Consider the following 8,394-nt stretch of genomic DNA (forward strand, 5'->3'; position numbering starts at 1 on the left):
CTACAGCTCGACTTCACTGTCCCTGAGCAATAGCGGTTGTAGGGGACTATGTCTGCTACACTCTTGATACCCAAGGTTCAAATGACCACTTGTTAGGGCTACCCACTAACAAATGTGCAACCTAGACTCGAAAGTTAAGACTGCATGCCATCGCTTTCTATGACACCTTGTGAAGATCATGAACATACAGCGAAAAGGAGGGGCAGGAAGGATTCGATTTGAGGGTGAAAGTACTTAAAGGTGCGAATGTGAGGGAGGTATATTGCGATTCTTTGTATAAAGGCCTTATCGAATACAAGTTTATCGTTAAGGGTGCCAAGCATTAGCTAAAAGAGTCTTTCGAGATCACGTTTGATAACACTGTGTAGTGGGTTACTTTAAATCGGCCTACATTTCGCCGTGAAGTAGTTGGTGCCGGCTTACGGATTTGTGCAACATTTTTTTGAAGTTATTAGGAAATAGGAAATTACAAAATGTTGCTCCTGGTTTTACACAAGCTGCATCAGCCTACGACAGTGGAATGAGAGACCATCGGCCATCTACAGAATTGTTTGCTCTCAGAACACGTAGATATGCCGTAACGATAAAAAGGCAGCCGTATGGATACCATTCATTGTGCTAGATTTTGCTGTGCCTAGAGGATAATGAGTTCCCACGTTATTTTATTGCATCCGTTATTTTGGATAAAAGTGAATCAGACGGGTATAGTGAATACGTGATTTTCAAGTGAACGATGGGGATAGAACCATCGTGTCAACTTTACGGTGGTCAATCCAAATCATTCCCCAGGCGGTATTTATCTGAAACATGACTCTCCTGTTCAGCATTAAGTCTGTGCCAGCGTCTCTCGTAAATGGTGTGTTTTAGAAGCCTTACTTTATTTCTTCTTATTTGTTTACCTTTATTCCTCTCTAGGTGTTCGCTTATCTACCCTTTATAGCAGTTTATTCATCTGATTTATGTGCCACTGACGATGGCATACTTTCCTAACAATTTAGTCGCTACATGGATCACAAAGTAAATTCACGTCCATTAGGGCTAAATTGGGATTGAAGGTATGCAAATTTCTTGATTCTTCTGATTTGATTAATCTCTGCTCAAGTATTCTACTTTTGATGTGAATAGTTTTATCACGGCTATTCCCTACTGCCCTAAATAAGCATATTAGGCAATTGACTTGACTACACAAGCGTCTCCGCGAGCTACTCTTTCCACAGCCTTCATCAGACTCATTTCAAAATCCTCCAGAAGGCATTCACCATCAGATGACACAAATGCACTCTTGTCAGCCTATTTTATCCACGCGAGCACGGCACCATGACCTCATATATGTGCACTTTTGCCTTTTACAAAACTGAGAGCAAGATTGCATATTGTGCTAGGAATGCACACAATGATTGGCATCACAATATGTTTGATAGTACCAATTATATGCCAGGGAGCAAGCCTACAGCGTGCATGACAAGTGGCAGGCCACACAAAGCTATTCCTTCTATATATTTTTTATTCATTGCTCTTTTCTGCGCCTTATTTATACACATTTATTGATCAGTACAAAATTTTATTTAATGAGGGAAGTTGCACTCAAAAATTAATGCCCATTTAAAGAGGGAAGTTAGTATTGGAAAGACTGGCGTCAATTTGTGCAAAGGGAACTCTTTAATGGCGACACAAGTTGAAACATCACTACTACTAATTATTTGTAACACGTGGTGCTATTTTAAAAATCATTCCTTATCAAGCAGTTTACATTTACAGAAGAATAAATGCACCTTCATGGTTGCATTCTTAAGCGCACTACAATTTAAAGTCTTTACGATTCTTTCGGACATGGACTGATCATGCTTTCAGGTATGCCGACGCGTTCCTTGCTGCTTTACTCAATAAGGTATTTACTTGTGAAAAAACCGAGGCCTACATATTTCGATAAATATGAAAATTCTGCTTCCAAGAGGTATGGGAACAGATACTTGCAACATCTTGGAATATTTGAGACAAGTGTTAAGCAATTGATTGGCAAATATGGGTTGGAAGATTCCATTAAAGCATTATGCATTGTCACAAGACTTCTAGTGGAGTTTAGTTGTCACAATTTGGTAGAGATACGCCTTATTGATTACAAATTTCTGCTTTTCATATTGCCCTGGAATATGCCCTCACTTTGGTCTAAGGTTTGATGCAACATATTACTTACATCATTAACACTAATCACCCAACTAAATTGTTCTGTAAGCCGCGTTCCTCCTGCTTGACTTCCTACATCGTGTTTCCACTAAAATGACCAATTTCAGCAAACTTTCTAGGTTCTAAATTTCCTTGTGCGATCAATTTACTAAATAATTGACCAAATTCTTTAAGCGCATTATTTGTGTATGATAGCGAATTTCCTGCTATTTATAGAAGCGCTAGGTTAAAGCGGCTATTATGGTTAGGGTAAATTCTAACTTTTCCATTATTAGTGGACTGCCATTCAATTACTCTTTCTGCCTGTTTTATCAACTCATTCCCTTAGCGGGCAGTTAAAAGGAACGGGAGATGTTCAGTGGTGAAATGTAGAACTTGTCTATTAATGCTGCTACAATAAAGTGAGATTAAAATCCGGATTCTTAAAAAACACGCACCTTTTAATGCAGGAAAACAGGCTACCATGATATACTTTAGATTTTGCACTCAAAAACTCGTGGATCATTTGCATGCAGGGCTGTTTATTTTATGTCATATCCACTTAAATAGGTGAAAAATGAACAGGAAGACTGCGAAAAGCAGATAAATTTATGCAAAGAAAATAGTGGAGATCAAAATGATACAACAATAAAGCAGGTAAATGGGCTTTGCACGGTGTTTTACTATCTTTTACATTACTAGGGTAAGTAGTGGTTAGTAAACTCAAGAAAATTAAGACTCGAATGTCTTCTGGTGCACAAGGAAAGCCCCATTGTGTGTGATTTCGGCTTCTCACCACAAACGAAGGGACGCTGTATCGATAGCAGAAGCCGCCTGTTTTTGATGCGTCTGCAGAATTAGTTGGGTAGTCTTTCAACGACAATAATACGTTCAGGTTCCGGGATTATTGTCGCGTTCTTCAAGTGCCCAGAGATGGCTGAGCTGTGGTTATTTCATGCCTTCCTTCAACTTCACATTAGCAGCAAGATGACTGGGAGCAAAACCAAAATGAAAACAAAAAAGTGTAGTTCTCCGTTCTACTTACAGGTGCTTAGTTAAGGAGCAATTATTCACCACCTTTTTTGAGAAAATTTAGCTTTGGTGATCCTGTTCAAGCGCATTCAAATCCAACAGCCAAGTGACCATCTAATTAGTGATCTAGACGTGCGTCGTCATCCTTGACTTCAACGGGGGGATGCGAGTCCATAAGGGTGGCGGAACGCAAAAGAGAGGCTGTAGGGAGGTGCGTATGGCACTTATTCTGCAACCCCCGCAAGTATGCTTCTTCTGCTCTAACAATGCTTAGTGACCAGATTAGTGCTGACACAAATGCAGCGCTTACAGACTAACTTGAAGTCAAAAGAAGATATAATGTGTATGAGGAATGTTTATTTTCAGCCTACAGAAGGGCTTAAGGGCTAACAGTGTGGTCCGGCTGCAATGCTACTGAGTAGAACTGAAATTCGAGGATACTCAATGTCAAACAACAGTAAAGCGTTGCAATTTTCCGCTTTCTTTTATCAGATGTGTGTTCTTAGAGGGGTTTTTCTAACAAAGCCAATTTGTTGCTCCTGTCTTGCAGCTACTATCAGTAAGAGATGGGGCAGTAAAAGCCCTTTTGGATGAATGAGTGAGTGGGGACAGGGACATTTCGCTTCTATAACAACAGCAAGGTAATATCATCACTTTAGACAGCGTAGTGCCGTTTCTGTTCCCAAAAGTGCACTGCGTCCCACTGACGTGACTATGTCACAAGGACGGAATTCCCGCTGCACCCTCGGTTTGAGAGAAATACACCTCCCTCGAATATCTTTTTTTGACATAACATAACTAGTGAGTGTTGGAAAGGCAGGTGTTTGCGTGACACTGTAAAAGAGAAGGGGATAGGGAAAGTGGATTCGTGCGGATAAAATAGCCTTCATACTTTACCTTTCCGCGGGGTAATAGGTGCTCGTCAAAAGCCACCCTGCATTTTCCTCTCAAACGGGAACGAATCGATCCCAGGGTAGACAATATTGTACCACATCTGTGTTACTATTTCAATGCCCTAGGTTTTTTTCAATGTAAAGTCAGCTTTTGCAACTCACTGGCATATTTGATGTAGAACCGCTGAAGTGGGAATATGTGTGACGTGGTGGAGGCTGAACATAACCACCCTAGAGTTTTACTGTGTGGATCACAACCCTCCTACCGTTATACAGCCCAGCCCTCGTCCGCTCGTGAATGTGGTTCTACACTGTAGTCTGATGTTTAGAAATTGCTTTTGTGTTTGAAGCCTGGAGATGTTAGCGTGAATATTTTATAAAGTTGATATGGCGCGTAGCGTGCTTTTTGTTGAATTTAATGGGAATTCACCTATGGGATTTTTGTGTTAAATGTGTTTTTTTTCATTTTAACCTTGTAAGGCTGGGTGGTTTCCAAGTCCATTTGACTTGCATCTATTTATACTAGCCATAATTTTTCATTTGGACACTTCACGTTCTTTTTACTTGGCGAATTACAAGGCCTACTAATAGCGCCTCTGAGGGAGCCTTCGGTGGACCATACGTTTGGAGGGGGGCACTTACGTCTCTGGCATGGTGAGAAAATTAGCCAATTACTGTTGTACCTTATTCAGTGCCTTCCATTAGCTCTCGGTAAAACGCACGACTGTTTCACTACCAACGCCCCTCCACCCTCCAAACAAATTGACAGTCGAATGGATAACTCTGTTTCTTTTTCAAGCTGCTATTTTGCTCAAAGAGTGCGTAAATCTTCCTTTTTTAATGCATAATTTTCACAAGGGCACCTGCTTGAATGTTATGTGGTATGTTTTGACCTCAACGTATGCAGTTGTTTTATATTTTGTTTGTCAGAATACCTACAACTGTGACCATAAAACCTAAAATTTTGGTCTTTAGAGTCCCAATTTTGCTACAGACCATTTTGTTCAAATTAAGCAGCAAAATTTGTTTCAAGGAAGTTCTTGTTGGATAGATTTAACGAGAATTACTGCTTTTTGTAAAATGAGTCATGCGCAGAGATTAAATTATGGGTACAGCTATTTTCACCAAGATAACTAATCTCAGAAAGTAGAAAATTGCCATAATTTGTCCTGTTTATATAAAAAATAACCTGGTGACTTTTTAAAAGCGACTTATTTACATCAATTTAAAAGATGTGATCGCAACTGCACGAAAAGTGCATTGAATTGCTGAATTTCTTGTTTCAAGTTTCATAAATAGTCACAATGAGTTTTCGCGCAAACAGTAACTGGCATTAATGTCACCATTATGGACAAAAAGAGCTTAATCACTTTGTAGCTGATCAACTTTATATGAAATTCATTTTGGTGCAAATCCTGTGGGCGATGTGCTGGTGGGGAGGGTAGGGGGTGGCGAGCGGTCAGAATAAATCACATCAGCCTCTAGAGCTCTCTCCAGTCTATTTAATTCTACCATCCATGAAAGTGGCGTTTGCCCGCTGAACGGGAGATAAAGCTATGGAAGTGAGGATTTCTCTATTCCCTTTCTTCAGTGTCACGCTTGAGAGTAGGTTATACAAAAATTAAGTGCGAAGTTGCTTTTGGCAGCCTTGTTCTTGTTAAATCCCCTTAACATGAGGAACTGCTTGCCTGTAATATTAGTCAATTTCTGCAAGTGTTTTGTAGATACTGGCACCAGACTAACCCCATTTGCAGGCTAAATTATTGCCATGATATGTCGTAGCTGTGTGAATGGATCTAACGACTTCGTTGAATTACTTTGTCATTATTTTCAAAGGTGTTGGCACATCTGCACCGAACGTGACATCGTACTCCAAGGAGCCAGGGACTGCTGATGTCTGCCTAATTGGTCAGACAGCAACCTCTGTGCAGGTGAACAGAGATCTTCTGTGCAGTGCTTGCAAGGCAGACGACATAGGTCGAATGAATCGGTGCTACCTTGTCTGGGTCAACTTGCAAATCACTTTTTGGAGATTGCGACGTACTTGGACTTGATTTCATTTCCCCATGTTGATATTATGGATATTACCAGCAATATAGTTGCCGTACTAATTTAATGTTGCCTTCGCAATTAGCTGTCGCGCATTCCATCTTGTTCAAAGATGTTGAGCATACAAATTCTTACGTGCATGCACTCCGGTTCTGGTTGTTCCACTGGATCTGTACCCCCGATGAGGACTGTAGTTGCCTCAAATCGCGAGGATGCAAAGATGAGTATAGTTGTCTAGTTTACTGGGCAACCATAGAAGCTCGTGTGATTTCCATATGATGGAACTGGTAGCAGCCTGTAGAGTGGATCCAGGTGTCCCTTGTGTGTGTACCAACCGTCCTTCGCTCTACTCTGTGCTACTCTCATAGCTTGAGGCTCTGATATTGGGAGATGGCATTTGAGTCATTTAGTGACCATGGTTCTGGGTTGTGCGCTTTGCAAACCGAATTCGCTGTCGCAATTTCTGCACCGTAGTGCCTCATAATCGGGCCACGATGAAGAGACCTAAGATGATGGTTTGTTTTGTACTTAACCAGTACCAGATGTCCATCGGATAGTGTAAAGGTAAGAGGTGCTTATTCCTACCTGTAGGAGTGGGTGTACCTCCTTTCGATAGGTCTGGGTACAAACACGCTCGTGATTATCCCTCATTTTATCCATCAACTGCCAAACAACATGAAACTGGGCGTTCGTACGTCAGTGAGGTGGAGTGAAGTAAACAAGCTGAACTCATGTCGAACACTAGTAGTCCGGTGGCGATCACATGCGATGAATGCTCTCTTGATGGTCCAAATTTTGTAAGCCAGTTTTAAAGTGTCTGCGTGGTCTGCAACTGCCCATCGGCTCAAACGATATTTAAATTTTACAGTAAATTTACCATGTAATGAGATTTATGTTAAAACCTTACTTTGTAAAGGAGTTAGAAGTTCACACAGGACTATTTCTTCACTAAACGGAATTTTGTGTGTTCATTAACTACACTATCATTACTGACTCAGCTAGATAGAAATGAATTGGGTGACGTAATTTTAATACTTTTATAAAATGTGGTTGCTTAAGAGGTCTGTGTCCTTTAAAGACGCTTCAGCAAAAACAATCCATTGGCTTATCGCCTTTTAAGCTAACTTGACGACTACCGGCCTCAGCAGTATCGCTGCTGAGCTCAGTTTGAACAGCGTTAGAGTAGGCAATTCCTGTCTCGCAAAGTAGTTGCCACTCCCTTTGGTTCGTTTGTGAGCTGCAACTTTGTGATCGAAAGAAATTATGCCCCCAAGAGTTTGACCATCGTTTATTTTGACCTGTGCCTTATGTGCGAAAGCCCTATAGCCTGAAGTCGTCATATTTTTAATGCTCGTTTTCTAGCAATGAATCCATTCCACACCAAGGTAGCTTAAACAGGAACATTTTTGGAGTTTATAAGAGTAATTTAGGTAGTTTCAAAAAATAGGACTAACAAAATTTCAAATGATTATTTTTTGATATGTGACTACGTTTTATTTTGCTTGCATTCATAATATTTCCGGATAGGAAACTCTTGTGAAATGTGACTTTGGTAGAGCAATCGCTGCTAACCTTATCTTAGGTCAAACGTTATTGGTTGATTAACTCAATTCACATTCCATGGACTAGTTGAACAGGGAGATTGGTTACTCATCCTCACCTCAAACGCTGGAGTGCACCCTTTTGCAATTTTTGTCAAGTAATGCTTGTCAGAGTATTTCGTTTCTTTTGAACGCTTAGCGCCGCTGTCGGCAAGAAAAGAAAGTTCTATGTCTTTCTCCTGATCCGCGCCCTGATTCTGTACCCCCGTCCATTCACGTAATTAGTGATACTGAAAGCCGATACGCGAATATTTGATCACCCTCTTTACCAAGTTGGTAAGGGAGACTCGCTGTTCCAGAGCATCTTAGGCTAACACAGTTATGGACGTTTGCGGTTCGGTAGACTCAAGTCGGAGCAGTAATGGCACAGGATTACAGTCTAAGCCAAAATAGGACTGCTATTAAGGGTAGAAAATCCATAGAAAAGCAAGGGCATTTGACGTGCAGCATTAGTGCAGCATTACCCAAGGATTGAATGCAGCATTTTAGTGTCAACCAAATGAAAGTAGTCTTGGCCTAAGCAGCTGCATTCAGGACAATTCTAACATCGCTTAACATGGTGGCTATCCTATTTGACCATATAAATAACGCACCCACGTTATTTATATGGTGCGTTCCGTTTTCCGTCTCATTGACCACTGGGCGCCCTATCTCTT

Source organism: Echinococcus granulosus, assembly GCF_000524195.1.
Source record: "Echinococcus granulosus chromosome Unknown EG_S00210, whole genome shotgun sequence".
Classification (NCBI taxonomy): Eukaryota; Metazoa; Platyhelminthes; class Cestoda; order Cyclophyllidea; family Taeniidae; genus Echinococcus; species Echinococcus granulosus.